Source organism: Sinohyriopsis cumingii, unplaced genomic scaffold, assembly GCF_028554795.1.
Source record: "Sinohyriopsis cumingii isolate HCF-2022 unplaced genomic scaffold, ASM2855479v2 utg002203l, whole genome shotgun sequence".
NCBI classification, from domain to species: domain Eukaryota; kingdom Metazoa; phylum Mollusca; class Bivalvia; order Unionida; family Unionidae; genus Sinohyriopsis; species Sinohyriopsis cumingii.
The window spans coordinates 130,600-139,925 of NW_028316157.1; the positions used below are offsets into that span (position 1 = coordinate 130,600).

General features: G+C 33.2%; 1 pseudogene; it reads right to left on the reverse strand.

Moving 5' to 3' along the window:
* LOC149770930 (uncharacterized) lies at positions 1-756 on the reverse strand (annotated as a pseudogene).
* Between the last annotated feature and the right edge of the window lie 8,570 nt (positions 757-9,326).

Sequence of the window (9,326 nt, forward strand, 5' to 3'; positions counted from 1 at the left end):
TTTAGTGTCTTCGATCAAATATGTTTATTGATGTAGTATGTACAAATACTGCTAATCTAGTAATCGAGATATGGAGTCATATTCCTTTCGCTCTCTTGTCAGTCCTTGGATCATTTTATTTGTCTTAATATCTGTAAAAAGGAACAAATTTAGAGCATTTTCGCAAGCTCACTTGCCCAAACAATACAATATTGATAAAATATTGATATTCATCTTGACGAAACGACGTTATGGCTACTTCGAATTGTAAGCACAAAGACATGTAATGAGTCAGTAGAAATGAAGTGGATAAGCTAATGGTTAAATTGTAAAAATGTCCTCATACCGTAACATGTAACAGACTTATCAAGGATGACTAATATTTATTCTTACTTTTTATGGTGTCTACTGTAACCGTAATCAAACTTAGGAAAGTGGTGTCCAAATCCCCAGTTGTATCCCCTGAGTACACCACCTAAGTACGATCCGTATCCACCATATCCACCAGCTAATCCAAAGCCGTATCCACCTAATCCACCATATAATCCATATCCTCCATATCCACCATGTCCAGGATACCATCCATATCCACCATATCCAGGATGCCATCCATAGCCACCATATCCGCCGTTGCCACCATAACCTCCATATCCACCATAACTGCCATATCCGCCACCAAACGGATAGGTAGCAATGGCAGCACCTACTAAGCAGGCTACAAGAACAATTACGGCCTTCATTTTCCTCTGCAAAATGAAAAGTAAGTTCAGAAAATAACAGTTAGCGTTTAATGTTTTGTATGGGAGCGTAGTTTAGACGGTAAACAGAAAGCAAGTTGATGTTACATTTTCTGACATTTTCAATGAATAAAGACCGGGCGTGAATGCATATTATTTGAATTGTACGGTGGTGACAAAAGTTTCAATTGTACACTAGAAACGAGAAAATAAATACAGTTTTAATTTTGAAGATTAGGCTCTCGCTCATACGGGATTTCACTGGCAACCTTTGATTTGTAAACAAAGTACATCCTATACCGTCTCCAGATTGCAAAATATATACGTTCCAAGTTTAGGAGTGGCGCTTTAGGGCGATTGACTGTGCAACGTCTTATGGAAACACACATTCATATCCAGATTTGTAATACTGTGACGCTTGAAAGTAATTGTGTGAGCTGTTCGTATACATTATCTTGAAAAACGAATAAAGGCGATGGTTGCGAAAGGCCGTATGACCTTTATATGGAAACTTAATGGCGTTTTCAAAAGTGACTTACACTGACAACAATGATTCAGTTTTATTCTATGTTCTATCTTACGATACATAAACTCTAAACATGGCGTAAAAGAGAGTAGATTCACCTGACAGTGAATTGTTATTTTGTGTGACGCAGTGTAATAACTTAGATCAAACCATGGAAAGGTCCACTATGTGAATGATTGCTACAACGTTTCGTGATGTTAGGCAGTATGAAGAATGATACCCAAGTGGACAATAAAATAATTTTCAAACCGGATATTTAAATAAAACATGATTTGGATTTAGGATCACTTTTTTCGGTTCGGTTCTATGAGTAATATATTTTATATCATCTATTTGTCTATACATGAAATTAAAACAAATTAATTAATTGTAAAGATTGGTTGTCATATATACGCATGTATATCTCTTAAAGACAATATGATTATACATATATTACCGATAATGTGGTTCTTCTTGTAGAACATATTGTTTTCGTTACAAAATTAAACTGTTTCGCAGTTAGCTGGTATGTAAAATTGATATACTACCAAAATTAGAGACCCTTTGTATGATCCCCCAAAAAGACTTGAATGCTGCTAATAGAGAAAAAACAAAAATAGGAGAGCATGAATATAACTGAAACGTATCTTGCGTCCAGAAATGATAATTCAAATGTATACAAGCTCATGTCTCCACATTCGGAAATTGTAAGCATGGCATAAGTTAAAAGAACCATGCGTGGTGTATAGGTTATTAACGAACGATAATTTGTATGTCGCATACAATCACTTACCTGGATGACAACAATGTCAAGCAAATTTTGAAGTAGGATCAGAAATTGTGACACCAGTCTGGCAAATGCCTGTGCTGAATCGTCGAATATGCAGTCCTTTTATATCCTTATTTTGCATGCATGTTAACTTAAGTGAACACGATGATTGATAGTTAATACATTCAGCAAATTAAATAATTGATGACTAAGAAATACCAGAAAACGTATTTTGTTTATGTTGTTTAATTGTATGGATGTAAATTTCCGTTTGCAATGCAGACATGTTTGTGTTTACAATTATGAAAAAATAATCTATGTGATGGATTTGATAAATCATTTTTTATGCATTTTCCACTTAATATTTTCAAGCAACATTTTGACAAATTTAATTCATACAATGTCTCGATCTATCATGAAGAATTTCCAAAATGGAATATATTTGAATTCTATATACTTTATTTAAAATTACATTTGTCAGTAGATTGTACCTGTTAAGCACTGTCTATTAAATTGTCGTGTCGCCTAACAGTGTTACGTTGGGGCATGTTAATGTTGGTACCTCTCTTCCATATATGTAAAACGTTTCTTAAATTCGTAATATTATTTTCTTTCAGCGGTCACATTCCAAGCAAACTTAGTAAAGTAAACACCAATGAGAGAAAAATGTTTGTTTAGAGGTGTAAAGATCATGCACACGCTTCTTGAAAATAATTTTCAAAATCTTATTTCAAAGTACCAGGTAAGGCATTCAATTTTGTCTGAATAATTCTACACGTACGATATGATTCCATTTGTAAGCGGATTGTTTTTTTTTTATTGTGTGGATACATGAACAATGATTGTGTTAATAGTGAAAATATACTGTTCTTTTCCTATTGATTGATTGTGTTAATAGTGAAAATATACTGTTCTTTTCCTATTGATTGATTGTGTTAATAGTGAAAAAATACTGTTCTTAGGGCCGAGAGAAAACCAATCCTATTGGTCGATTGATGAATCATCGCAGCCTATTACAGATCTGTGTCCTATGAATGATTAGAACCGATCAGAATAAACCAGATATTAAATCATTTATGTATATAATACAATTATTGCATAAATTGTGATCATACGTTTGATATATTGCAAGTAAATGTAGGAAGCGTAGAACCTGCATGATTTTGCTCTAACCAGTTGTTTATTATGACTCAAAGTATACTCTACTTAGAAAGCATGTGATCTAGTTTTGATCATCACGATATTACATGATGTAATAATAATTTCTATCAAAGTGTTGTATTTATTCCATGATTATGGATCGATTATTGTCCTTGTAGTTTGGCTCCGATGCAACACTTTATTTAAATAACGTAAACCTTTATTGGCGGATTAGTTCATCGTAATACTTGATACAAATAGCTTGTGGTAAATCATAATCAACTCATTTCGTAAAAACATATCACATGTACACTCATCTAGAATACGCTTTATACAAAATGCGAATAGACTATTACTCCTGATGCCATGCTATCACTAAACAATGGTAACACAGTGTGTACCGATGGTACCTATCTTAGTGTTGGAGAGACACCTCCGAATCTGGCACTCTTCATTTCAAATTCACACAGTGAATGGTATTTTATTCTTCCAAACTTTTAAAAGCAAACATGTGTCGAAATGTGAGTAAAGAAAGCTAAACTAAAACAAAACAATAAAACAACTCTCCCAACGGTGGTGTACAATTTTTTTTAACATGGAATCACAAAAAACTTGTCAAATCCAAAGTATTAAAAGTTTGTTTTGTCTTGGGTAGGTCTTCGAATAATTCAGCTTCGTAAATCAATATTTTTAGTGAACAAGGATGAACTCTGAGCCCATTGTTTTGGAGTTCACTTTTTAATTAACACGTATCACGTGTACTTTTTGTAATACAAAAATGGGTACCTTATACTGTACCTATCACTCCTATGACCTTTCATGAATATTATACTTATTTGTGAAAGGTGTGTTTATGATCAATAATTAACCACGCTCTTCTTGAAACGGCACATTTTTGTCTCATAGTTAATTCCCCGTTGGTGGTTCTCCTGCTCCGCCCACTTTATTGTTTTAATAACTATATGCTATTGTAATGTCTTTCACTGTAGTCTTGTATTCAAACCTTCCTCTTGAACATTTAAACGCGGATATTAATTAATGTGTTGCTTTTTGAATTCTGACGTTGAGGCCAAATGCGTGCAAACAATGAACCTGTGTCACTATAGTATTATTATGTAACCACATATCTTCGTTATCTGCAATGAATACCAACTAGTTAACAAATCTTTTAGAGTATCAATCTTATGCTCGGTAAACCCCCTCCTGCCTTGATTTGGTCGTCATTCGAGATTCAGTACGGCTATATTTCAGCGGCCACGTGTTCTACTTATAGCGCGAACACTAATGCAACTATCGCTATTACTTCAACCCTAACTCAGCTACTACTGCAAAGAATGTATAAGTAAATGTAGGCAACACATGCACTTGGGAAAAATGTTATACTCCGCTCTTGTGATGCTACGAATAAATATCTTTATCCTGATATAGCTGAAAATTATAAACATGTTTTAAAACACTTTAAATTTAATGAGACTTAAACGACACTTGCAGTGTTGACACATCGATGGCCAATGTAAGGCTGAATTTTCCCTAAGTAGGAAACATTGTCAAATGAAAACTAAACGAATTAAACTGGGTTCAGCAGTTGTTTAATATCAGTCATAACTGTTACAAATAAATTTGATTTCGAATCACATGGGTTCACTTAAATGCAGTGCTCATTTAAATGTACTATTGGTCCGCCATGTCAGTTATTACAATATTAGTGTACATTGATTTATAAATTACAACGATTCTGATATTAAGTTTTACGAGTTCAACATAAGAAAACCCCATAACGTAAGATTTGAACCAAAACAAATACTTTATCACACATCGGCATCTTTTTGTCTTGTTATTTTTGTATATATTACGTATGTTGCGTTAATGATATAAAACCAGATGTACACATTTTTCATTAAAAGTAAGCGAGGCACGCCGAGTTTCCTTTTAATGAAAATGCTATACAACGAATAGTATATCATTAATACAGCATACATAGTATACTTATATTTTATTTATATCACATAGAAATGGATATATTTTCCCAATGAATATAGTTCAGATTTACTAAATTCAAACGTGTATTGACCGAGTGAATGAACTCCGTACATCCTTGCCTAGTGTGGGTTGCTACAAAATGCAGTTGTATGCCTTTTGTGGATATCGCATAACGTAGATACATTTCTTTAGAAATGATATAAAATCCCGTCTAGCATTTAAGGTCGAATTTCATGGGTTGTTATAAGAAGCGATTGTAATAAAAGTAATCCATAAATATTACAAATCTCAAATAAATTGAATTCGTTTATCACCCAGAACATGTATGATGATGAAAGTTCAAGCACTAATATTTTGTCAGGATTGACTATCACCTCTGAATTTCATCTCAAATATTAATATTACGACCTATGATAAGATCCAAATACCCTAATGCTTTTGGATTTGTATAACTAGAAAGTGATTCATATGAATACATAAATAAGACAACGAATTTTAAGAATTCACATGTTATCGGTTTGAAAACTTTACATATATATATATATATATATATATATATATATATATATATATATATATATATATATATATATATATATATATATATATATATATATATTTAATACAATACAATAAATGGTGAGTTACCAATCACTGAACTGGATGCTAAAACCATGTTTACTATTTTCGAAATATGTGTGAATCAGTGACATGATCATTAAAACGCGTCATCCTATCTACTTCTTCATCTATTGAATTATTTAGTACTGACCTTTATTTCATTTAAAATAAACATTTAATTCAAAGAAGTAACAGTATTAGAGACTGACGCGCATTGTTTCAGGATCTTGAGGAAAAGCAATGTTTCTATCACGCGATTTTCCCATTCGCTATCGTGTTTTCCTGGCTTGTATTATTGAGTAAGGTATATAGTATGTTGTCCTTGCCTGTGCGGGGTCATGCAAATTTATTCTTCTGCGAGAAGTCATGTTCCACTCAAGATTCGATCTTATCATCTGATTAATAGAACTAAATGCATAATACTTGCATCTAGTGTTATTGGACATTATTTCATGATTCCTGTCTAGCACTGACCAATGCATTAGTTTGCCTGGGAAATAATTAAGAGGATTTCTTCAGTAACACTGATCGATGAATCCTTAGCTCATGTTTCTAAAGTTCAACCTTGTTTATAAATATTGATTCAAACTGAAAATTGGATCATGGTCACGTTTGCTAATTTGATGAAACATATAGTTACGAAGAGACCAAATTTGAAAGCACAGTAAGGTCCTTATGCTGTCTTATATTTTGAAACGAATATTTTTTAAAACGAAAATATCAATACCTTAATTAAAAACACTAGAGTTGTATTTTAGGAGATAAATGAATTCAGTTTAATGACGTGGTCTTTTTGGAAAAATGGAGCAGAAGTTTCAATACACATCATTTCCATATTTACAAGTCTTTATGGGTAGTTCTTTTCAATCTAATATGGTTATTAGGTTACAAATCACAAGTAGTCTCTTCATTGATATCAGGCGCGAGCTACTTAACAGATTACATAGTCACGTGTCAACTTTTCACACTGTGCTGTAATGCAATGTATCCACAATTTCTTGAGATAATGGCTAAATTCTTCACAGGAAAATACTTTCTGTCTTGGCCTTCCTCTGCTAAAATCCATGCATATGTGAATGCAAGGGAATGAAACGGCATAGCAGCGCAATCCTGCTTAGATGGTGTTGTTTAAAATAGAAGCTGGCTATCGTACATTCCAGTGAAAAATACAATTGTCTCATCGAAAGAAAGAAACCGGATTTACAGTTTGGTATATCAGTGGAGACATATTTGTATGACATTTATCAAACACAAACTCTTTACACTAGGCTAAGTCAACGCTGTCCCTTGGTTCGCCTTTAGATTTTGGACCTAGTTTGGTTGCCTTTCTTTCGACATAATTCAGGTCATCGCTGTAGTCGTATCGCAATTGCCGATCAGAGGCTCGAGATATGCATAACTGCTGCTGGAGTAATTTAGATCAACCTGTAACCGTTCTTGAGGCAGCTCAGCCTAAGGGACCCAAGAAATGTTGGCATCATGGGTTTTGAGCTGTAGGCAGATTGTACGACCCTGCACTGTCAGATAGACATTGAGATTTTGAGTGGTGTAAAGATTCATCTCAAAAGAGAATGTTTTGGGGACGACTATTATCGCAGGGATGAAATGTTGCGTTGTCGTCTGCAACAGCGGAATGCCAATATATTAGTGTATGCATTGTAACTGCGAAAAATCCTTCTGAGACAATACTGTAGTTGTATATTCCATGAAACACTCATGTGGCTAGGTACGGGCCAGCCAGTACACCAAATGAGCTCATATTTTCCTATTTGAAAGCTAAAAGCAACAAACGTTTTGGACTGAGATAAATTTGGCCCGTCTCTATGAAATGTACATTTATCAATGTATGTTTTTACATGTAGATTTATCACTTTAATTGTATCAGATTTTGACATTTTTAAGTTTTATATGTCAACAAGAAAACCTTAGCCAGTCCCGATCTGCTAAATTTCCAAAGTGAAAATTTCATTGCATTTTTCGAAGTGGATACCTCATTGATTCCCGTCCATTTTTCACATATAACAATGCAGACCGTTTTATTTCTTGTAATGGTATACACGTCAATCTTTAATAAGGATATTGCAGAAATCAATCGTAATAATATACAACTTATTTGTGCAGGATTTTATCATCACAACTAATATTAGTCGAGAATCTGTTTTCTAAACTAAGAAACGTATCCAGAAACCATCAACATTAATAAAGAAATTCACTAATCTAATGCTATGAGAAAGAATGGTTTGTGAAACACAGTTTTGCCCTCTAGCGATATAAATAGTGCAAAAAGACTTTCAGTTGTGGCATTTTTTTAATGATCTACATAGATCAAATTGTAATTCAATGACATCTAACTAAGCTGTTTTGAAAATCCTCTCCAGTGTTTTGAGAAATTCTGATTAAAAAACAAAGAAATGAAAAGAAAGAAATTTGATACTGAAAATTGTAAGAAACATTTGTAATTAGAATAATCTGACACTTTTGTTTTTAAGCGTGTAATTTTCAACGAAATCAGAAACGCATATATATATATATATATATATATATATATATATATATATATATATATATATATATATATAGCAAAATATCTGGCAACCTCAAGGAACGCGTCTTTTAGAAAAGACTTTGTTACCACCGTATGACCTAAATTTTTGTTAATCATGTATTAACGATGCGAGCACAATATATAGAAAGTGGTCTTAAAAAGGGACGGTTTAAATAACTAGTTTCTTTTCATGTGTGATGTTAAACGACATGCGTTAAGATATGAAATTAGTGGATATGATAATATTGCTAACACACTTAGCTGGTTCACCTTCTTGCTAGTTTATGTTTAAAAATTACTTTATGAGATGTTCATCCATTGAAATGGTAAAACTGAAGTCCATTTTCATCATAATTCATAAAACAGTGTGAACAAATTATTGTCGAAAACTGACATGAGTGACTAATGGTACATTTAAATTATCGATGAATGGAAGTGGATCGTAATGACTCAAAATCTGCTCTTTTAGTGGTTCAAAACCAGATTTATTTACAAGAACTGTGACTCATATTAAACAGTTGTAGACTCCAATTTTAAACGTTGAGTTTTGATTTGGCCATGTTTTTAACTTAAGGAAAATTCAATCAAACATCGGCCCTCGATGACTGTAGTCCAGAGAGAGAGAGAGAGAGAGAGAGAGAGAGAGAAAGGATGGGGGTAGAGGAGTGGGATAATCGACATAAAATAATTATATAAAGCCCCTTTGTTTTCTTTGATCTATTATGTTTATTTTTGAAGTATGTACAAATACTAACATAACAAAAATTCTGATACGGCATCATTTTCCGCTGACAGTCCTCTCATGTTATGGGTATATTTGTTCCTAATATATGTCAAAAGGGAACACATTAAAAGCATTTGCACCAGACGACTGGCCAAAACAATACAATATCGATGATATATTTATATATATATCTTGAAGAGACTATGTGTGTGAATACTTCGAACTGTAAGCGCAACTAGATGTAATGACTCAGTAGAAATTGAAATAGACAAGCTAATGTGTAACTAGTAGAATGAGGCCGTGCTGTAACATGCTTTAGAATTGTT